The sequence below is a fragment of the Armigeres subalbatus genome, chromosome 3 (genome assembly GCF_024139115.2).
Source record: "Armigeres subalbatus isolate Guangzhou_Male chromosome 3, GZ_Asu_2, whole genome shotgun sequence".
NCBI lineage: Eukaryota > Metazoa > Arthropoda > Insecta > Diptera > Culicidae > Armigeres > Armigeres subalbatus.
In genome coordinates, this window is record NC_085141.1 from 28,373,795 (window position 1) to 28,398,287 (window position 24,493).

The 24,493-nt window shown below is 38.0% G+C and overlaps 2 protein-coding genes across 2 annotated transcripts in view; both read right to left on the minus strand.

The window, feature by feature from the left end:
• Positions 1–24,493, minus strand: part of LOC134221546 (uncharacterized) — a 187,399-nt gene that overhangs the window by 160,121 nt on the left and 2,785 nt on the right. The window lies entirely within an intron of this gene.
• Positions 1–24,493, minus strand: part of LOC134225014 (uncharacterized) — a 111,499-nt gene that overhangs the window by 37,477 nt on the left and 49,529 nt on the right. The window lies entirely within an intron of this gene.

Below are 24,493 nucleotides of genomic sequence, written 5' to 3' on the forward strand. Positions count from 1 at the left end.
CTACGTAGGGGCGGAAACGAAATCTGTAAACAAGCATTAGACTGGAACCCAGCGGGACATCGCAGCAGAGGCAGACCCAGAGGCTCATGGCGGCGAAGCCTCAATAAAGAAATAAAAGAAGTCGACCGAAATCTAACCTGGCAACAGGTTAAAGTGATAGCTGGACAACGCTCAGGATGGAGATCTTTCAAGTCGGCCCTTTGCACCACCGGAGGTGTACAGGATCCGTAAGTAAGTAAGTAAGTCCCTACTCTTATCCTCGCTTGCTGCAACCCATGGCGGTTATGCACTACCTCGACTTCCGTCTTGTGGTGTGCAAGGGACAACCGTCTCGAGTTGAGCCATTCCTCCACTCTGCCAATCGCGTATGAAGCCTTCAGTCTGAGGTATGACTGCGTCTAAGAGTGCTGAAGTAACCGTACAGTGTAATCAGTCACGGATGCAGACGACTTGATCTCAGTCGTCAGTTTGCAATGTGGTGCAGAAGTTGAGCGTACTTACAAAAGCCTTTTTTCAAGTGGCTCGAAAGCCAACTTTCAAGAGGTTCGGAAGCTTCCTTTCGAGATGTTCGGAAGCCCCTTTTCAAAAGGCCCGGAAGGCTCTTTTCAATAGGCTCGGATAGGCTCCAATAGTCATAAGTCCTACGGGAAGCTTGATGTATAAACTTATTATAATAAATAAAAACAAATCACTTATCATAAGACGAGTTTGTACAATCCCATTGAATTCCACCACTTAATTGTATCTTGACAGATACGTATTTCGACCTCAACAGTGAGGTCGTCTTCAGTGTCTCGTACTTGACTCGAGTACGAGACACTGAAGACGACCTTACTGTTGAATTAAATGGGATTGTACAAACTCGTCTTATGACAAGTGAAGACATTCCACTCAAAATAATTTTCTTAATAAAAACAAATGCCGTACACTAATTAGGGTATCTGTTCCATTATTAACAACATGCTCCTATATCAATAACATTTGCAAAACAGGCAGTTAAGGCTCAATTTGTATCGTGTTTTGTTGTTATCAGCTCACTGCTGAAAAAAATCACAAAAATGAGAAATAAAACAATTAACGCACCAATTCGGATTGTATTGATTTGGGTACATGGTATGAATTCAAGAAGCAGTTCCCCTACGTAAGCAATTTTTCTGGGTTTTTCAAACCCCCTCCCTCCATGTAAAATATTTCCCACACAAATATTTTTTTATTCATATAGAGCGTAAGGAAATGGCAGACCCCCCTCCCCCCATAAGTGCTTACGTAAATAGTGTACGATCCCAAATAAAAAAATTTCACGTGATAATGAAAATTTCAGTCAACTTTATGGAGAGCCATATATCCCGATAGTATCCGGGTCCGTTTTTCATACATCTTATCTACGCTTGCATTTATATACACAAAAAAAATAATAATGAGTACCTCAATTCTCGCTTAACTTTTCAAAAGGACCTAAGTAACATTTTTTTTTCATGAATTAATTTGAGTACTGCAATCAAAAGCTTTCATGTTGTTCTGTTGATTGCGCTATTCAAATTAATTCATGAAAAAAATGTTACTTAGGTCCTTTTGAAAGGTTAAGCGAGAATTAATGCAAAAGTTTGAAGGTGTACCCATCAAGAAAAAGGTTGAGAACCGTTGAACTAAATGATTGACAGGTCCAAAACACAATTCAAGCAAGATCAGGCAGGTTCGCCTTGTATCTCATAAAAACACTTTCTATTGCAAAGTTCACTATGTGTATCGAAATTAAACTTCTTTCCTAAAAAAGAAATGAAAATTGACTTCCCTCACAAATCATAAATCAAGAAATAAAAAATCAAAATCTATTTCAAAATCTAAATCTAAATCGAAAAATATATTACTCTAAAAATAAGGCCGATACAAATATTTAAAAACTATTTTGTCTCCCCCCTCCCCTCGGATTTTTTTTGCCAAAAAATAATATTTTGGGGGGGCAAAAAAATAAAATTCGGATAATTTTGAGGATTTTCAAAACATTCTTTAACCCTTTATAAGGCAGACGAATCTAAACAATAAATTAACAAAAACAACAATAGGACACAATATTGACATGGTATTAAACTCAAATGTATGTTTGTTATACATTAAACAGTTCAGAAACATTGAAAAATTGGTGGCAATATAGTTGCCACTGCCCGTCAAGCGGGACAACATTGGTGGCAATATACATAGTTGCTGCTGCCCGGCAAGCGGGAAAACAGACAACAACAAAAATAAATAAAAAAAATTTAAAGTTAGGTTTTACGTAAAACCATTCAAATCAAGGCACGTTACATTTTTGGGTGAAGAGCCCTAGTCGGAAAACGCATTATAAGTGAAAATTTTTTTTTTGCGTTTTTGGTCCCAAGTGGGGACCCTTATGGGAAAAAAAACACAATTTCATCAAAAATCCAAAAACAAAAATATACATAAAGGCAAAGCTTTTTTCACGCTAATCACGTAATAATCTAACACAGGAGATTAAAACTAATTAATGTCAACGGGAAAAAATATATCTTTGTCATTTTTTTAACGAATTATAAATGAAAATCTTTCTTCCACTCGAATCCTACGATCTGTTCGTAAAAAAACTGTTCTCAAACCGACATTTCGATTTTTTTATGGCTCAAATTCATCTGGGGTGTTACTGAGAAGCAAATAAAGCCACTATAAGGGGAATAATAAGTAGAGCTCTTATTACCATTACCTTTCGGAAACCAGTAGGACAAGGTATTTGTAACGGCCTAAGTGTTGGTGAACTACATTTAAACCTAAGAGAGGTCAAGGGAGTCACAGAAATATCATATCCTAGAAAGCAGGATCATGCCGTTCCCTCCCACAGCATAATATAATTGATGAGCCATCATTTGCTAATCCTTTCCGTTGTAGCTACAAGCCATGTATGGTGTAATAACTTATTCCATATACGCTCGGGAAGCACATTTCCGAACAACCAGATTCAAATTGAGTTCGAAAGCCTATCACACACTGAGGTTGGCGCCTCGACAAGGGCCCTTGTCCTACATTTCCATCGCTTGTTCTCGTTTCTTCCCACATTTTTCTATTTTTTTCCCCATGCACCGATATTTATGAAGGATCCTTTCCGCAGCCATTTTGCTCGCTCCACCAGAAGTACAAAACGGTACAAACGAGTGGAAAATGGGTGCGCTTTCGATTACATTTACGTTTTCCTGCCTGCGCTCGAGTTGAAGCAGTCGAAGAAAATCACAAGCAGCAAATGATCCGGGAAAGTACGTCATTAACGAACGGAAGGCCCAGTTCTATTTTCTCATTTGGATATTAAATGGATATTCGATGTTGGCGTTGCGGTGTCCTTGGTCTCAATGACCTCCCTTTTCGTCGAAGAAGGTATTTAAAGTCAACACTGCGGAAATTCCCACCCGAAAGTATCCGCCATACACTCTTTCAGCTTCCCACATTGCCTAAGATTTAATTATGTAAAGTGATGTTTCAACATCGATCACCTTAGGGTAGAGCCAGGGCATGTTTTCGCTTTCAGTTTGGACGACGACGCCATAACCTGGCCGACGACCAAACGGACCGAAACGGGCCGAAACCGACCCAGTCCGGGCAAGGCGGCCTGGGCGGAGGTCAACTGTTCGTTCATTCTTCAGGGCAATTTGTTCTAATTAGCCGACCGCCGGTACCACATTGGCGATGCAGTGATGAAGCGGTAATTAAATGATTAAATAATGGGCTGAATTTTTCAGTTGCCGAAACGAGCTCGTTTCCCTCGTCGCTTCAGCTACTGGTGATGGGTTGTTTCACTGAACGGCTTTAGAAAAAAAAGTCGAAGAGGTGTTGAAATGTGGAAGGCGCAAAGAGAAATAATCCAATTTAGTTAATAGCAATTTTCCGAAACGCTAAGCTGATAGTGGCGCATGAATTTTGCTAGCGAACGGATTATAATATGTGTACAAGATTAAACTCTCAGATTAGATTATTAGGGTGCTTGTTATATTGATGGAGATGATACGACTAATGTTGGTAATTTCCGAAACGAACTCGATGGATTTACCCGAAGTAGAGCAGTGACGATGGAAATTGTTTTAAATAGTAGTTAATAGTTATAGCAGTGGAAGACACCAGCAATGTAAGCCTAGTTCTTCGATTTATGAAAATCGGCAGAGCAATTAACGTCAATTTCGTAGTAAGTTTACTGGATCCATCGCAGAACTGATTGACGGTCATAACTTCCCAGATAGCTGTAAGCGTCAGAAATTGTTACTACTGGGACCCCTGGTGATCTTTCGGCCAATCGTCCAACAATGTAGACTCTCAATGTAATCAGTACAAACTTCGGAAAGGCTGATCCATAAAAGAGGCTATCTTCCCGAGCAAAGCTTGAAATCAAATCGATAAATTGTTTCATCGTGTCTACTCATCTGTAAAAACAAAATTCCCTGATTTTCCCAGGTGCTTTACATTAATTTCCAGGTAAAAACAAACGTGTCATATAAAAGATTTTTGCAGCTCGTGAGCTTACACTTTTTGAATGAGAATCGAACAATTTCGTATATGCCCAGTTCTTATACAGGTTTTGGTAGGTTTTTATACAGAATTGTTAGAAAATCTAACAGTCGCTGGTTGGGTGAAAGAATTTATTTGGAATTTCCCTACGGAATACCTTCGGAATTTCCTCCAGAATTTCATTAGGAAATTACAGTACAAAAACTTTAGAAAAATCTTCAAGGAATTGTTCCAGAAACCCGTTAAAAAATTGCTTTGGCAATTACTTTACAAATATCTTTGAACTTCTTCTATAATTTCTTGAGAAAATCCTTCGAAAATACCTTCGGAAATACTTTGAAGATTTCTTCTGGACATTCTTTTGAATTTTTAAGAGAGTTTCTTAAGGAATTTCTTCGAGAATTTATTTAAGAAATCGTTTATAAATATCTTTAGAAATTCTTATGGATTTCAATTCGGTAATTTCTTCAGAGAAACTTCTTACGAAATTGTCCCGAAAATTTGTTTGAGAATTTCTTCGGAAGCTCCATCAGAACTTCCTACGAAAATTTCTTCAGAATATCATTTGGGGATTCTTCTATAATTTCCTTTATGAGTTCCTATAGAAATTCCTTTAGCAATTTCCTCGGAAATGTTATTAAAAATTCCGTTGGAAACTTCTTCGGAAGTTCATTTGAAAATTCCTTTAGAAAGTCGTTCGGAAATACAGTTGATTCAAAAGTACAAGACTGCTAATATTGTTGCCACACAAAATAGCATATCGACAATTGACAATTTAAAAACTTACTGAGTTTTGTTTTTATTTTTTTTATTTTAATATTTGTTTAAAAGAATAATAAAGATATAATTATGACATTAATAGATAATAGGTTGTAAGGATTTTTTTATGTAAACTATATCTAAGGGGAATACTCGGATACAGAATGTGAAACGAGAATTTCTAAACTCGAAACCGTCACGAACTTATTTCAAACGATAATAGCTTCTTTATCTTTTGGTGGATTTCCGAGATTTTCTAATCAATCGACTCGGAAACTGTCCAGCAATTTTTCAAACCTATTGAAACTATTGATTGATTCTATCTGTCTTCTTTTTCCTTCTTCTTCTTCCTTTTTTTCTTTTTCGCTCTTCCTTCTTTCTTCTTCCTTCTTCTATGTTACTTATTCTTCTCACTTCTTTTTTTGTTTTTCCTTTTTCTTTCATACTTCTTCCTCTTCCTTCTTCCTCCTCCTTCTTCCTTCTTCCTCTCCCTTTTTTTCTTTTTTCTTCTTTTCCCCACCCTTCTTCTTTCTACTTTCTTCTTATTTTTTCCTTCTTCTTTCTTCTTTCTCCCTTATTCTTTCTTCCTTCTTAGCCCTAATAAAATAAGGATAAAAGTCCTTCTTTCTTTTCTTTCTCGCATGTTGCTTCATTCTTTCTTCCTGTTTCCTCCTTTTTTCTTCTTCTTTCTCAATTATTCCATCTTCCTTCTTGATTTTTCCATCTCCCTTCTACCGCTTCCTTTTTCCTTGTTCTTCATTCCTTTATCCTTCTTACTCCTTCCTTCTTCTTTCTTTTTTTCTTCCTTCTTCCTTCTTCCTCCTTCCCTCTTCCTTCTTCCTTCCTCCTGCCCTCAGCCTTCTTCCTTCCACCTCCTTCTTTCTTACTTTTTCCTTCTTCTTTATTCCCTCCCCTTTCCCTTTTCTTTCTGCTTTCTTTCTTCTGCTTTCTTCCTTCTTCTTTTTTCTTTCTTGCTCCTCCCTCAGCCTTCTTCCTTTTTTTCTTCCTTTTTCGTTCTTCCTTCTTTCCTCTTTGTTCTTCCTACTTCTTTCTTTTTTCTTCCTTCTTCCGTCTTCCCTCATCTTTCTTTCTTCTTCCTTTTTACTTCCTTCTTCTTACTTTCTTCTTATTTCCTCCATCTTCCTTGTTCCTTCTTTCTTCTTCTTGCTTCCTTCTTCCTTCTTCTTTCTTCCTTCTTCTTTCTTCCTTCTTCTTTCTTCCTTCTTCTTTCTTCCTTCTTCTTTCTTCCTTCTTCCTTCTTTCTTTTTCCTAATTTTGTTCTGCTGTGTGCGGTCAAAAAGTTAATTATTTGGTGAGCGATCGAGCATGATTTGGATGTGCATAACGTTCACGAGACTAGCGTTATTTTGTTCTTCGGCCGGCGCCGGTTTTTCTTAGTTTTTGGGTCGCCAGTTCTAACACAGCTGGCCTACACCCAACCGGCGATTGTTACATTTTCCAACAATTCTGTGTAAGAATCTACCAAAACCTGTATAAGAACTGGGCATATGCAAAATTGCTAGATTCTTTTACAAATATTGTATAAGAATCTAACAATTTTTTAAGCTTTTCTTACATTTTTTTTTGCATAAAAATCTAACAATTTCGCATATCCCCAGTTCTTATACAGGTTTTGGTAGATTCTTATACAGAATTGTTAGAAAATCTCGGGTGGGTGTAGCAATAGCGAAGTAGCAACCTTGGGCAGTCAATCAGCCGCAAGGCAGTCATTCTGAATGACCTTTAGCTTATTGAAACATGGCTAAATAATTTCAAGGGTTACAGCATTATAGTACTTTTAATTCTACTGGAAATACCTTCGGAAAATGCTTCAGAAATTCTTTTAAAATTCCTTGGGATTTAGGGGAAAAGACGGCTTTGGCAGGTTTTGTTCTATTATTGGCAGAGGGGTTTTTGTCGACCGAATTTTACGAAATTTGGCAGCAATATTCTTTGATATGCAAAGAATGTTTAGGCCAAATTTGAGCATAATCAGTCATAAAAAACATCCCTGACAATAATAGAACAAAACCTGCCAAAGCCGTCATTCCCCCTATTTAAGGAATTCATTTGAAAATTTGTTTAGGAAAACTTTTAAAAACACCTTAAGGAATTGTTCAGGATATTCCCACGAAAATTCCTTTAGTGATTCTTACGGAAATTTCTTTACGAAATGCTTTGAAAATTGTTATAAATTATAAATTGTCTCAAATTGCAAATTCCTTCGGACGTTCCTAGAGAATTGCTTTCAGCAACTCTTCCAGAAATCCCTTAGGCAGTTCCTTACAACCTTCGGAAATTCGGAAATTCGGAATTCGGAAATTCTTTTCAGAAATTTATTTTGGAATCCCTTTGAGTAATTCTTCAAAAAATCTCAGGAATTCGTTTGAGAATGCCTTCAGAATTCATGCGACGCCGTCAGATGCCATTCGAGTATTGTTTGTAGATTTTCAATTGTCATTTACCTCGGAGCTTTAAACTGGCATTGGCAATCATCACACTCGGCTTTCTGATACTGAGCTTAAATAGCGCTAAAAGCCCAGTTTGCTTTGTTGCTTAAATAGCACAGCGCTTATAGGCATTGGAAAAAGTTATGACCAGCTTATAGGCATTCAAATGCTAATATATAGTTCTTGATAAACTTATAACAATGGTTCATGGTTATCTCGTGATTCATGCGACGCCGACAGATGCCATTCTCCTGTTTACCACCAAGTATTATCCGCGGTACCATGCGCTGGAATACTCCGAAAGCTCTCCGATGAACCTCCTTTAACGTCCATGTTTCATGGCCGTATAAATCCACCGGGAGAATCAAAGTAGTATACAGCGCAAATCATCAGGACACCCACAAGAATAATAATTTCATTCTATTTTTCGGATGGATCGCAGTTTTCGGTGGTGGGACGCTCGAATTCAAGATTTTCTTTCTATGCGTTGATGGGCCGCCCGTAAAAGAAATGGTGTAAGGGTCGATGTAGCGGTTTTGTATGCTTAAGTTTTTTAAGCACGCCTCGTCTACGCAAGGTACCAAGCCTCAAATGGAATAATGCACACGCATACATGTGCACGTGATGGGTACCTTGTGTGGATACGGCGTCAACGCAGCTTGAAAAACCGCTACGTGGGCATCGGCCCTAATTAAGTATAGGATTGACGTCAATTTTGCGTGGTGGGACGCCCGTAGAGTTTCCTCCTCCGGTACTCCTCCGTTGATGAAACTCACGCAAAAAAAATGTGTTATTATGGATCGGAATGATCACAAATCCGCGTGGTGGGACACTCGCAAATAAGATTTTTTTTCCTTTATGTTGGTGGGATGTCCACAAGAAGAACGGTGTTTTGTGGCTCGGATTTACCACAGTTCTGCGTGGTTTGACGCCCGCATTCAAGGACTGTTAAAACAGTAGAAGTTCTTCGAATAGAACAATGAATATCCTTTCTCTAGTAAACAATAATCTGCGCCCCGATTGTATTATAAACGCTGTTTAAAGCTTATTAATTTTTCAATAAGAAGTGAAACGATACGAATATGTCTGAAAACTGAAGTGTGATGCTTTCCTCTAAACGCAATCGGGTGTAAGGACTCAATGATTGGGATTTGAGAACAAATTTACCAGCACAGGATTAGAGACGGAATTGGTGTGATGTTTATTTCCAGTTCTAGCAATTACTAGAACATACATATATAAAAAGTTACAAACGAACAAAATGGAACAAATCTGGGATTGACCTTCTGCGTATCAGCAGTAAAACAGCCTTTCTGGAGGTGATCACCAAGGAGTGGATGAGTGGCACCCTCCCTGCGGAATGGAAGTTCAGTCTGGTGGTACCGATACCAAAAAGCCAAGGTTCAGCTAACGAAGCGGGGAGCTATCGCCCAATAGCTCAAACAAATGTCGGCCTGACACATCATGAACACACATCATCTACCGAATCCCAAATCTATGAAAATTCTAAAAAAAAATGGAATACATTGTAATCCGTGGACCTTCAAATTTCCCACTCAAGTATACATAGTGTAAATTTTGTTGGATTACAAAAAGTAGAATAAAACCCAAGTTAATTTACCGAGTAATGATAAAGCCGTTCTCGCATTCTGCAAAGACACCAACCTTATATGGTTTGATGCACCATTTTCTTCACAACTTTTAAACGTAATGGCTGATCATTCTCAAATTCAATAGCGATCAACCAAGCCCCCACTCCTTGCAAGAAATAAATTTACCTTCAGGACCTTCTTACCCCTTCAAACGGGGCAAGTGGGACATACTCTGTTTTCTACTGTCGAACGAAACTAATTTGATGAATGTAGATATAATGTTCATACTATTTCTGAGTATTAGTATTTTTAGATCATGGATGAAGATTGGTTGCATGACGGACTTTATTTTTTCAACAAGAAAGGGATTATAATAATGTTAGCAGATATGAAAACAAGACAACAGCCGATTTAATGTTTATCTGGCTGTTGTCTTGTTTTCCATTAGCTTACTTTTGTACCAAATGTTTTAGGTGGCAAGGATAAGCAAATCTTTATTTACTTTTCGTATGAATAAGTATTTCTCTTTTTAGAACACAAATTATTACATAAATCAGTACAACAAAAAAAACGTTTTTAATCAGGCGATGTACAGTTTTTTTTTAATTTTTAACCTTTTGTCTGTGCTCTGGGGTCAATATGACCCCAGGCCACTTTGAGGCTTTGGTCCGATTCGTGAATCAAAATCGAATTAAACTTAAAAGTGACAGTTCAAAAATTTCCAAATAACCCTGCTCGCAGAGCAAGATTACTTTTGACAGATATTGAATCATTTTTGATAGATGTTTTGTTGGTCTTGCTGGGTAGCACCAGCCATTCTTATGAGCGGGGGACATCGTAATTTCCGAACTGTCACTTTTAAGTTTAATTCGATTTTGCCTGAGTGGCTGCCATTTTTTTAGTTTTCAACCGATTCTCCTAATTTTTGGTAGTTTGGTAAAACTCGCCGAGATCTATCTCCTAGGTGCTAATTCGCTTGAAAAATCTTGAAAATATGCGCTACAGTGTCCTTTTTTCAAAAAACTTACGTTGTCTGTGCTCTGGGGTCAAATTATTTAAATTGAAATTGCTATAACTATTTTAATGTTTGGCCAATTTTGGATTTTTGGGGCTGTTTCGAAAGATAATTTAATCATCTTTCAGGTCGTTACCAAAGATTGACTATAGGTGGGCGGGTACATCGCGGGGAGGGGTTTTCGTAAAAAAGGGTACAAAAACAGTGATTTTTCATGCTTATTTTATTATATCCGAAAATCCTACCCATTTTGAGCTGCACCTTTTCAAAAAGGTTATGCAGGAAGGCGTCTGCTTTGACATGAGGCATTGATTAGTTTAGCGCTTGGTCACTAGGTGGCGGTATATTTGAATTCATTATTTTACACTACTCAAGTAACTCCGATATATGGAATTTTCCTCATTGTAAATATTCTTATCGCACAATTTTGAAATTTGTAAAGATGACGTCTGTAACAAAGTTCGTCTGGTGGGAATAGACTGTCATGTGACGGAATAAATAATAAGGAAACTTACAAATAGGCGGCGCTAGTGTACTTGCAATATTCTTGCTTGTATTAAATATTGCTTTAGCTTGAGATCCCTCATACCTATACCCAAGTTGTATTCTGCAACATTGTTCGGGATGTCTAGCACTACAAAGCGGTGTTCAATATAATGAGCACTTCTTCCCATTTTTTAATTTGTGCGATAAGAATATTTACACTGAGGAGAATTCTATATATCGGAATATCTTGAGTAGTCTAAAATAATGAATTGAAATATACCACCACCTGGCGTCCGAGTTCTAAACTTATCAACACCACATGCCAAAGCACATGCCTTCCTGCATAGCCTTTTTAAAAAAGTTGCAGTTCAAAATGGGTAGGATTTTCGGATATAAGTAAAATAATCATGAAAAATCACTGTTTTTGTACCCTTGTTCACTAAAACCCCTCCCCGCGATGTGCCCGCCCACCTATAGTCAATTTTCGGTAACGACCTGAAAGATGATTAAATTATCTTTCGAAACAGCCCAAAAAATCCAAAACTGGCCAAACATTAAACAAGTTATAGCAATTTCAATTTGGGGTCAATTTGACCCCAGAGCACAGACAACGTAAGTTTTTTTGAGCACAGACAGAAGGTTAACAGAACGAAATAGCCAATTTATGTGTTAAGCACTTTATGCATCTGAAAATCTGAGGCGAAGTTTGATAATAACTAAACACAAGACAAATCCTTCCGACCTATTGTAGAATAAATAGATTATTTGCACTGTAAACAGAAGAATATTGCATAGATATAGCCATCGCTCTTCTTCATGCGGGAGATAATTTTCAGAATGTAAAATACACATTTGGTAATTAACTGTACAATACTTTTTAACACCGGAATCAAACTGCATCTGATTTACATTCATATGGTATATGAATGACGAAGTTATTTTTCACTAGACAACCATCTAAAAACAATTAAAATAGCTTTAACGAAAATGTAGTTCAATATGTCCCACTTGCCCCATATTTGTTAAAACTCAAGGGAAAATGAAAATTGCAGATTTTGGCTTTAATTAAAAAATTTAAATCGTTTTCGATGTCACACAATTATTTAATTGCTCAAAATATTCACTTTCCACATCAATGATAAATTTAGAAACGACTATTTAGTTTGAAATTCATTGAATTAAAATAAAAGTAATAGATTTTCCCGGTAGTTTAGCAATATGATTAGTATGGCATCTCAAATGGTTTTGATTCCAAATATTTTTGTGTCGGGTGAATTCGTTTATTGTTCTGCTTCATCTTCCTATAACACTGTTACCATTAAAAACGTTAATCGATTCATTTGCAGTCATAGTACCCACTTACCCCGTATTTTCACTTGCCCCGGGGTACCTTAAATTATATCAACAATTGTTGTGTTGGTTGGCTAATGATTTCTAAGCTTTTGTACATACACACACACACATACACACGGACAGTTCGTCGAGCTAATTCGATCGGTACATAACTCTACCCGACTAGAAGGTCATATCAAAATTATATCAACATATGTTATTATGTTGTACTAAATCCTTATAACAAAATTTGTTAGAAACATGGTGCAGGATGTTGGTAAATTATCTAAATTTATCGAAAATTACACTACTTGAAACAAAAAACTATCAAACTTTGTTACAATTTTATCATCAAAAATAACATATGTTGTTAGAAATTTATAACAGAATCAGATACAAAATATATTGTTTACTGTGCAGTTGGAATTTTTTACAGGTCGTGATAGGTCTCCAGATTGTGATCAACAATCAGAAATATTTGTTTTTGTCTGAACAAGAATATTTTTCAAGAACATGAAACTAACAACATTACAAATTAGGCAACCTTTTCAAATTATATCAGCGTTGTGATATACAGGGTTAGACAAAAAGGTTGAGATAGGCAAAATTTTGTCGAAGTTCAAATCAGCATAACTTTGCGTAGAATGATCCGATTCCGATGAAACCGGGACCTTCGGACGCGGAAACTCTTCTAGTATACTGTCCCCATGCAAAACCTCAGACTGGTCCTTGGCCACCGGAGATGTTCCGGGTTTTCCAAATCTATGTTAAAAATGCATTTTTTCTTCTGCTTGTCGTTTTATCTGACGTTTACTGCCATCATGTTTTATACTCTCCCTGGAAACTAGAACTAATATGCTAACCAATGCTGGCTGCAGATCGAAAATCCGTTAGGTATACGCAAAGATATTGCCATTTTCGTAAAAACGGTACGGGATTGGCCATACACCCTGGACAAATGTCACTTTCGCAGAACACCCGGAACCTGTCACAAATTGGCCAGAGAGTCTTAAGGTCATCATAATGTATCTTTAATAAAGATCCTATATTCATCGTCTTGGGAAAACACGAATTTTGACACCCATATTTGCTTAGTTCCAGACGGTGGCAGAACCGGCCCCTCCTGGAAGGCCCTTGGAACATGCTATAAGGATGGCAGTGGACACTGTCATTCTGGAAATGTTGCTGTAATCATCGTCTCGCAAAGCCAAAAGCCATGAAGATAGATACTCATATTTGCATTATTCCGATCTGTTATCATTTCATCATGTTCCCGGAACCGTTTTACGGAAATGGCCATATCTCTGCGTAGTTTCGACGGATTCTCGATCTACAGCCACCATTGGTCGGCATATTAAATCTAGTTTTTGGAGAATGCATAAAACATGATGAAAGTAAACGTCACATAAAATGACAAGCAGTTGAAAAAATGTATCTTGAACATACCTTCGGAAAACCCGGAACATCTCCGGTGGCCAAGGACCAATCTCAGGTTTTGCAGGGGAACAGTATACCAGAAAAACGTCCGGATCTGATGGTTCTGATTTTATCAAAATTGGATTATTGTACGCAAAGTTATGATGATTTGAATTTTGACATAATTTTACCTATCTCAACCTTTTTGTCTAACCCCTGTATATGGCTGGAGACTTTGCTACATCTATTTTAATTTCCTACTGTTGGGCAATTAAGTGTTAGGTATTTTTTGAATCTTATTATGATAAAATCCTATTACAACATTTGAAAGATTATGGATACTAAGAGCAAAATTGTATAAAAATAAGTTATAAATATCACAATATGTTAAATTTGTGTTAAGTTTTTGTTAAGCTCTTCTAATCGGGATGGATCTCCAAAGCTTCTATAAAAAATCGTTTTGGAAGTGAAATGATAGCCTTTCGGTACAATTTTGTTGTACGAGAGAGGAAAAATGTATCGGATGACAATAAACTTCATTTGAGGTTTACATCAGCTCATCTATGACGATCGACGACGATTAACGAGTCATTCAATGTACGCTATACCTTGCCAAAATGCATTGCTTTTACGAAATTAAACTTTTTCTTACAGCAAAGCAAAACAAGTACTTGCGAAAATAATTTTAAATAATCAGAAAATCCCTGTGGCGTATACAAAAATCAACAAATTACAAATTTTGAGGTTTACATCTGCTTATCTATGACGATTGACGAGTCATTCAATGTACGCTATACCCTGCCAAAATGCATTGCTTTTACGAAATGAAACTTCATTCTTATAGCAAAGCAAAACAAGTACTTGCGAAAATAATTTTAAATTATCCGAAAATCCCTGTGGCGTCATCACAGTCTGTCATAAAACGTTTTACGCATTGCTTTTCGATTTCATGAAGCCAACCAAACATGTATATACGTTGATTCCCTCCCATGCCCGCGGTCGCCAATCGTCAGCTCGCACATATCATGCCAAAACCGTTTCGGGTGTCGAAATTTAAGACACAACATTACAGTCAGCTACACAGATATACGATTTCCTCGAAACCCACAATTCTCTGCTGAGAAGTAATTTTGTATGATGTGTGCACTCGCTTCGCTGATTTTCTCGTTCACATCCCATGTCTGTTCTGTTTATCCCCCGTCGTCGTTGCCCCCAGAACGGCCCCGAAAACCCCGCTTGTGTTACATGGGTCCCCAGCTCCGGAGCAATCGGTGTTATTGGATGCTGATTGCCGATGCCTGCAAGTCAGCTTCTCTCGCACTCAAGACGCAAGAAAAGCAACGCGCAAATATTTGCTGAAAATTCTAAATTTAGCCAACTAGGGTAGATCGAACTGAGAGCGGGCTGGCACATACAGCAGAAGTCAGTCGACACGGCGTTATTGCTTTAGTGACGGGAAAATTTCGAAGCAACGACAAGAAAATGTTTTGAATCTTCCGATCCACATTTACATGGATGGACAACCCCGAACGACATTACCTCGATGGAACACCGAACCGCCATCATCTTCGAATGGTTTTACCCAAATTTATGATATGTCCTCACTTTCGTACATAAGCTAAAGCTTCTCCTTTATTTGCATTACATCCCCAACTGGGGCATTAACGCTTTGCAGCTTGTTGAATTTCGCTAATCACTATGGTGCGCGCCTCGAGAAAAGGAACAAAACTGCTTACAATCCTTTTTTTAAATATGGATATTTTTCATTTCTATTGAGTTTTTTATAGATCACACTTTTTTCTTATTTATTATTTTATCCATATCTATCGTTGCTCCAAACATTTTCTTAATTCTTAACTTCCGTTTAACGTTAGTGATTTAGCATCTGTAACAGCATTCACTTCAGCATTCACGACTTTCGAAGTAGTGGCGTTCGGAGTACTGCCAACGAGTCGTAGCGCCTATCAAATCTACGTGACGCTTCCATGACTCCGCGAAGCATTTCGTCACGACAAGAATCACGCACGAAGTGATGCAAAAACATAAACAGTTTCTAGCGATCATCTTCTACCCATCTGGTTGGGAAATTCGAACGGTAGTAGTGTTAGGTGGCAGGAAAATGTGGAATGAGGAATAGATTTGTCTCATCGTCGCAGACTTCGCTGCAGGGTAAACCAGGATTAAAGTGACTTTGGACATCAGATTGACGGTTGTGTTTACAAAATGTTCATAAACATATTGGTCGATGTTAACCTATTAATATCCAAGCTCGTTGAGCGCTCAGAAGAGTAGCTGGTATAAATGGACTGTAATTTAAATGGAAAATTTGAAAACAATTTCATAATAATGAAAAAGTTTTTAGCTAAACACTCCCCGTTTTTTTTCCTGTTCGGATTGAGAAGCAGTACAGTATCGGTTTCGATACAGTTCTTGTTTTGCTTTCTCAAGAGCATCATGACAAGGTCCCACTGTTTAGACCCTCATAGAAAGTAATCCCATTTAAGGTGCGCCGCGTCCCCTATCAATAGGAAATCAATCCTCTGCTGAAAAAACAGAAAAGTAATACCGTTTGTTGTCCATGTATTTTGTCTTAATGCTTCCATATGTAATATCACCGATAAAGCTACAATCCCGGGATTTAGCTCTATCTTCAAAACCATTTCTAGATAAAGATTTTTTTCAGTAACAAAAATGTCCGTGTGTTCCTGTCACTACCCTTGTTAACGGTTGATGAAGAGTTAGTACTTATTTAAACCCCTAACATGATTTTTTCCAGCGATCAGTTCAGCCTAGGAAGGGCACCGAGCTTTTTTTTCTACTAATTGCGCTTTCACAATTTGTTTGTAAGGAATGATAATTTGTAACAACACTCAAAGGTGCAGCCCAATCCGATTGTACTCAACAGTAACGTAGGATTACGTATCTATACGGCAAACTGTTTGGAGGTCAACCGGTGCAAAAGTATATCCGGGCCACCATGGACTCAAGAAGCCGAATCATAGGTCCCAGTTGGATGGACTTTAAGTCTACAATCGTTGTTTGCATTGCCGCTGAATTCACTCGTTTGGCTTTAAGTAGAGGAGGATGTTCAAAGTACGAAGGAGAAAATTCGTCTCAAATCAACTCCCTGCGGTATACTCATTCAAGCTCACGGGATCAGGCTCATCTGGACTCCAGCAAAAAAAAATGATGTATAAAAAAAGAACTACTGAAGACAGTCAGCGGAATTTTTTGAAATTAACTCCCCTATCAGGGAAAAATATCGGCCATGGGCGATCAAGACCTTACGACAACCTAGAACGTCATGAACACGGTGAAATTAGGAAATAGAAAATATTGGATACACCCGATTCTGTTTTTAAACGGTTTTTTACACGACCGTGTAAAAAAAATCCCATAGAAAATTTGTGCAAAGTTGCTCCATTTTGCATGATCCGTCGAGAAATCATAAAACTTTTTTTACACGGTTTTTCAAATTTTGAACTTAAAACTTTTTTTACACGGAACGCGCCCCCCGTGTAAAAAAAGAATTGGGTGTACATATATTCTAGGATCATATATTGGCAGCGGATTATACTGTTTAAAAATAGGATTTTTATTCAAACGTATCCGTAGAGTATCTGAGATACAGTGATTCAAGTCCGAATTCGTACACCACCTAATAAATCATTTCCTTTTCGATATGAAGCACACATGTAGATTTTATGAAACTTTATTTACGTATAATTATAGCATGAAATGTGAGTGTGAATGCATGTAGTTTATTTTTGCAAAAAATGTTTTTAGTTCACTGAAAATGATTTAACTTTTAAACATGTGTCAATATTCGTTCAAATTCAAATTCGTACAGTATTAGTAATGTTTGCGTAATTTTGAAAATGGAAAGCAATATTAAGATTTAATACTTGGTATGGTAACCCTTGCTCATTATAACAGCTTTCAGCCGTTTTGGGATGCTGGCAACGAGTTTTTTTGGTGTATTCGGGAGGAATTTGTGTCCATTCTTATATCAAGCAACTCTTTAGAACATTTTTGTTCGAAATATTGTGTTCTCTCACTTGTTTATCAAAGTATTCCCATAGATTTTCAATGGGATTGATAACTGGAGATTTTGGGTGGAGTTCAATAACTTTTGAGCAATTGTAAAGTTGCCACGTGCGTACTTTAAGTGCTTTGTGCTTTGGGTCATTGTCTTGGTAAAACTTGTACCCTTGATCTAATCCCATTTTGCAGGCACTTTGTTTCAAATTCTGCTTCAAAATGTCAAGGTAAACATTTTGATCCATGATACCATCGATGAAAACCAAATTTCCAAAACCTTTGGCAGACATACACCCCCATACCATCACCCCACCTCCACCATGCTTAACCGTTGCCTTAAAATTTTTCATGTTTTGTTCATCATTGAATTTCGACTCATCGACGAATACAACATCTTCCCAATAAGAGTCGAAATTCAACATTTTTGGCTCAGATGGTCGTCACTTCGTTTGGCGGAAGCCGAATGGTGAGCTAAATGGACATGTCCATCCTGCTCCTTAAGGTCACTCCTGACGAAATCCCCAAAGTGCTCGCGTTTTCGGGGGCACACCACTCGATTCAGAGGCGGCACACAACTGTCATTTTTGTTGATTTAGCTTTGCTGACCTTAATACACCTTCATTTTCACCGCTCAACAAATCTTCGAAGTGTTCCTTCCACCTGGCTGTCACATAGTCTTGTATGTCAGCAAATTCCCCTCTCGGTTATTGCACATGGCGGCGTAGTCTTATGCCGGCGCGCCATTGACAGTAAAACCTCCGCATATATTTTCTATCCATGTTCTCCTGCACTTCAGCTATCACACTCTCTTCGTGTTGCCTTTTTTCCTGCGGTGAATTTGTTTCTCTTCTGCCCTTGCTACACTGTACCGCTCTCTGTTGGAACGGGTTCAAGTCACTAGCATTCGACTCCAAGCAACATTTTTCTCGTCCGTCACTCGCTGGACTCCTCATCAAACCAACCATTTCGTTGGCGTCGCTATCCAGTGTCGAACACTTCCTGCACTTAGTCACAATTTCGTGGTTATTTTCCCACAATCTGTTGACGTCGCCAGATCCGGTAGCATCTCCTATCCACTCGCTCAGCTTCTGGTGGTATTGTTCAGCAACTCCTTCAACTGCCAAGCGTTAGATATTGAAACGCATCGTTCGCATCAATGTTCGGACCTCTGAAGAACATCTATAACATCCGAGAAATGTCGTCCGTCGATCAGCACGTGGTCTATCTGTAAGCAAGTGTCTCCACTCGGATGTTGCCAAGTGTGTTTGCGGATATTCTTACGTGCGAAGTAGGTACTGCTGATTGCCATCCCTCTAGCAGCAGCAAAGGTCACAAGTCGCAGACCATTATCGTTGGTAGTGGAATGAAGGCTTTCCGTGCCAATGACAGTGCGAAAGAAACTTACACTTCCGATCTGCGCATTTGCATCCCCGATGACAATCTTTACATCGTGTGTTGGGCACTCTCCGTAGGCCTTATCTCATCTTCACTCATCTTTCACGTCATCAGGCACAGGCTCATCGTTCGTTGGGGCATAGATGCTGATGAGGTTATAGTTAAAGAATTTGCCCTTCACTCTCAACAATGCGGTCGCTTATCGGCTTCCACCGGATAACACGCTTCATCTGCTTCTCGATCACCATGAAGCCAACTCCTCGTTCTGTTCTGTCACCGCCGCTATAGTAGATGTGGTACTTGAATGAAATGTTCGCTGTGGGATCCATCGCCCGGAATTCACGTTCTCCAGTTTTGAGCCAGGAGCAAGACGTGTGGGTTCATTCCAAGTTCTCACGTTCCAAGATCCGAAGTTCCAATCGTTGTCCTTTATTCGTTGCCGTGTCTGTTGCCGTTGAATCTATCCGTTAGCTCTACTTTTGCCTTTCTTGGTAACTGTAGAATCTTCGGTAGGCTACCTTATTAGGGTCGTGTTGAAATGGGCTACATTCTCTGACACGATGAAGCAACAGTTTGTAAAAAGTTTAGTTAGCACTCGGACGATGATCAGCCGCCCCGAACATGGGGAACAGACGCTCGATCAGATTTGCACCTCCGGAAAGAAGCAAATTCCTCTTCCCTGTCAGCATACGATTATTGTTCCCACCGGGGTTGATTACCCGGTCTTCCATAAGATTGCGCGTATCTCTGCCAGCGCCACGAGAAGGTAGGATAAGAGTACAAAATAAGAGGCTAAGGACTGCGAAATGGGGTATATTTTATTCCTTTAGGTACGCATTAACCAGCATTTGCCACTCCAAGATAGGGTGATCTAAAAAATCAACGTTTTTTAAAAAAAACATTTTTCTTTCAATCATAATTTTTGCTATACTGGACCAGAATTTCAATCATTAGTCATAAAATTCATGCTAAGGAGTGTGTTTTTGCCTTTTTTCCTTTCGACCTTCTGTCCCTTTCGACGTTTTGTCTTTCCGACCTTTCGTCCCTTCGACCTTTTGTCATAGATTTGATTAAGGACAAAAGGTCGAAAGACAAAAAAATCGAAGGGACAAATGGTCGAAAAGAACAAAATGTCGAAAGAGACAAAAGGTCGAAAGGACAAATCGTAGAACGGGACAAAAGATCAAAAAAAAAACCCAAATTTATCCACCAGTGGTGATTATGCCTTTCTCGATTCAATGTGTTGAATTCGAATTAGTATGGTAAATGCAACGTAAATTGCCTACATTTAGGCGGTTAATAGCTTTGATGCGATTATATCACGCTGCTTAAAAATAACTCAACTATGAGAGTAATGGATTGCGTCACGGCTAAATTGATTAATGATTTAAAATGTGCATGTACACAGCGTATTTGAAAAAAGAAAAATAGAAATATTATTCAAACCGCATGAGATATTAGCAAACAAAAACAATAGTGTCCAACTAGGAAAGTTTCTCCGTCGAATGAAACTAGTTGCACTCGAATCGGTCAAGTCCTTCTAAATGAAACGTGTTTAACAATAAAAAATTCCCGGGGCTACACACACACACACACACACACACACAGTCAGACATGTGCTCAGTTTTTCGAGCTGAGTCGATTGGTATATAACACTATGGGTCTCCGAGCCTTTTATCAAAATTTGGCTTTTGGAGTGAAATTATAGCCTTCTGGTACAACTTTGTTGTACGAGAAAGGCAAAAACGAAAATACAAAAGGTTGAAATAGACAAGAAGCTGAAACGAAGAGAACCCATCTCGCACAAAAGAAGTTTTATTCATTTCTTAAATCAACATTTTTTATCTCTAACAGAACTATCTAGATATTCAGAATATAGTTTCATAGTAATTACTCCTTCTTTGGATATTGCTCATTCTTCAACTTTGACTGATGTGATGAGTAACTTGGGTCCGCGACGTTAGGCATAAGGACGTTAGGCATAGAGGTGTGCGCCGCCACGCCGCACAGTGCTTCGAACCTATGGAACTACGGGACAAAAATCATAACTTACATTCTACACGTTTTAACTCAATGGTATCTTTGGGAAAATGATTGTAAACTAGTTTTTCTACTATTTGCATTATTGACCTATGTTAAATTGATAATTGCATTAGTGGCGTAAACGCCAAATTTCTTAACATATAATACGCTTCGTATAATCGAGATCATTTTGGGAAAATGGTCACTTATGATAAAAACTACTATTTGCGTAATTGACCTATGTTGAACAGAGAATTGCATAAATGCCGTAAACGCCAGATTTTACGATATGCCTCAAAGGATCTTTTTACTAAAAATTTGTAATATGATAATGTGGTATGATAACAGTTTTTATTACAACAATTGACCAATTTCCAATTGATCATCTCATAAGTGACGTAAACGCCAGCTCTCATGTTTTATACTATAGAATCATAATATCCTTAGTAATGATTTGAGGAATTGTTTTTTAACGACGGTATCAGAAATCATTGGAACTTGTTATTTTTTTTTTCCAAGTTTGTTTATTTGGTAGGCTCAGGCGTGTATATCTCTTTACGAAGCCATGGCTCTTTGTGATATGTACATTGTACAATCATATCATCTTATTATGAAGTTAGTAACAGAGGGGTAGAAGCCAGCGTACTTGTGGTGACTGGGATCATCATCAGAATGAAGGAAATTTGCTGATATTTCGAATGGTTGATACGTCAACTATGAAATCATGGGCAGTAGAGCAACAAGCAGACTCTCATCTGAGCTCTCATCCTCCGAAAATTTTCGTTTGTAGGTGCTATGTCCTATGCGTCCATAAAAACCCTATTTCCAAGTTTGTTTTGTTTCACCGTCCTTGAGCTCTCTATCGAAAATTTCTGCATAATGCTTAGCGAGGTACGACGTTTCAGACGCGAAAGCCTGATTAGAAATGATTTTTTTCCTTTTCCTTTTTCAACGCGTAAATGCTAGGAAGCAGATTTGCATGCACCTCGTTTAAAGTACTTTGCAGCAGATTGTACTTTCTGTCGGATAAACTCAAGTCAATGTACAACGCCAGTACTTGTGTCGCTGTCATAACCTTTTCATGATTTGTGCTTGAGCTACTTGATATATTGGCCGCAAATGCTAGCTCCTCAGGTTCATTTTTATTGAAAAGGTCTTCAACACATAGTTTCTTGGTCTAATTCGAACATTCATGAAACGGTTTTGAGGTCTACTCTTCGCGATGTCGAATGAAGACTCGGGAATTCCTTCAATATTTATTTTCGAATTGCGAGGAAGATTTACCAATGAAGACAATCAGAGAGTGATTTTCGTTCCTTCTCGAATTTCTCGGATGATCGAAAGCTTTTTAACCATTTTTGATCAATTCTCAAACAAAAGATTTTGCAAAACTGCTTTAGTTCTTTCTCAAGTTCCTCGGAGAAATCTTCTGGATTATATAAATCAGACAGAAACTTCAACACACGAGCTTTTCGTTAGGACGGGTCAACAGAAAGCTATTGTTTGTCTATATCAATGTTATTGAGCGCAAAAGTATCGTCTAAAAAATCGTTAACAGCTATTAATAGAGCAAATAAGAGCAGCTGGAATCACTTCCATTCTCTTAAGAATACTATAAGTGAGATCTGGTGCGATTTTCAGAGATGTGTTTTGATGTACTTTTTTTAAAAAGCTGTTTAAAGTTGTAGATTATTTCTTCCTATATAACGTCATGCCCAACACTTGGAAGCTTCACTTATCACAATGATCGAAATATGTCCCACTGAAACACATTTAAATGGATCTTACTTACTTGATTTTACGCTTTCCATATCGATTTTCACCGTGAAAGGTACCGTTCGAAAACTGAGGCAATGAAAAAGATGCTTTTCACTAACAGGTGATAAATCATCCACTTTCAGCGATAGAAATGTTTACAAACACGAGTTGTTTTGATCGTCCCAGTGACCTCACAAAGATACTAATGCGCATACAGCATAATTGAAACATATGTTAATAGGGTGAATGATCCGATAGTCGTGGGTGTTCCTATAGTTGCGGTAGTGCTGTTTTTACAAAATCTACGAATTGAACGCAGTAACCCATGTAGACCATCAATTTGTTGACATGTCAGTAGACGAAATAAAAGGAAACCGGTTTGGATTTCCCTCAAAATCGGTAAAGTATCACTAAAATACCTTATCTTTTTCTCGGCTTTGCACCAATAGTTGCGGTAGTGTTCCCATAGTTGCGAGTCCCTTAAGAAAACAATGGGAATCGCAACTATAGGAACACAAAATAAAAAATAACGCAACTATTGGAACACTGCACCAATAATTGGAGGTACCATTTTAGGTGGCAATAATGGATTCTGCTACAATTTCAACACTATTCGGATGAAATATGTTTAACTATCTTTCTTATACACTCTTGAGGTAAGTGCAATGAAGTATAGACTTGATGGAAAGCAAGAAGTAGTGGTGGAACGTGCTTAGTTCCTCCACTATTGAGTCTTTAACCCTATCATGGTTTACTTGATTCGACTAAATACGAGAGTCGATTTTTCCATTTTTGTCCATGGGGCACAGCACTGTGCGCCGCCGCCGCCGTCAGTTTTTGGTACGCCGACGCCGCTTAAAATTTGTTACGCCGATGAACTATAATTTTCCACGCAATTTTGAAGAAGACCTCAGAATTTTCAGTGGAAATCCCGGAGATTCAGTGGAGTTTTCGTAGAATTTCTATTTGATCTTTACAACATAACGTTGATACTCCAGAGATTTTTTTTAGTGAAGATACCATTGATTTTTCGTACAACTTCTTGTTGGCATTTTTGAAAACTCTTCAGACCATTTGGTAAAGGACTATCTAGCTTAAAGTTATTTGGCTTTTTCATTTGGTCGAATAGTCCATTTGGCTGAAAAAATCGGTTGGCCGAATAGCTCAATTGGCCGAATTTGCCATTCTCTTCAGAATTTTCACGGGAAGTTGTTCCAAATTTCTACAGGAAAACATTTTTCGAAATTTCACAGAAAATCCTTCATAATTGTAGGAGCTTGTGACTAGTAGAAGGGATGCTTCTACCTTGACTTTCTCAATCTAGATTAATTAAGACTACTAAACTAGAGCCAACGTTAAAACAGAAAATTCTTCGGAATATCCGCGGGGGACTTCTTCAAAGTTTCAGCGGAAAATCTTTGGTTTTTAATGAAAAAGTGCCGTATTTACTTGTCGTTAGATATCTGCAACATGGTAACGTTTCAGTTAGCGAATACCGTTCGATACATGCAACGCATTCTGGACGTCAATCGGTTGTCAGTCGACGTCAAATGCAATAGAAGTGTAATCGAATTGCAGTTATCGAACCAATGTAATCGAATTATAGTCCCCTTTACCAAGAATTTCTCGTAGAAATCCAAAGAAATTCCTTAGAAAATCTGAGCAATTTTCCATTGAAATCTACATTTTATACAATCTTCCTCGGAAATTCTAATGAAGTTCCAAATGAA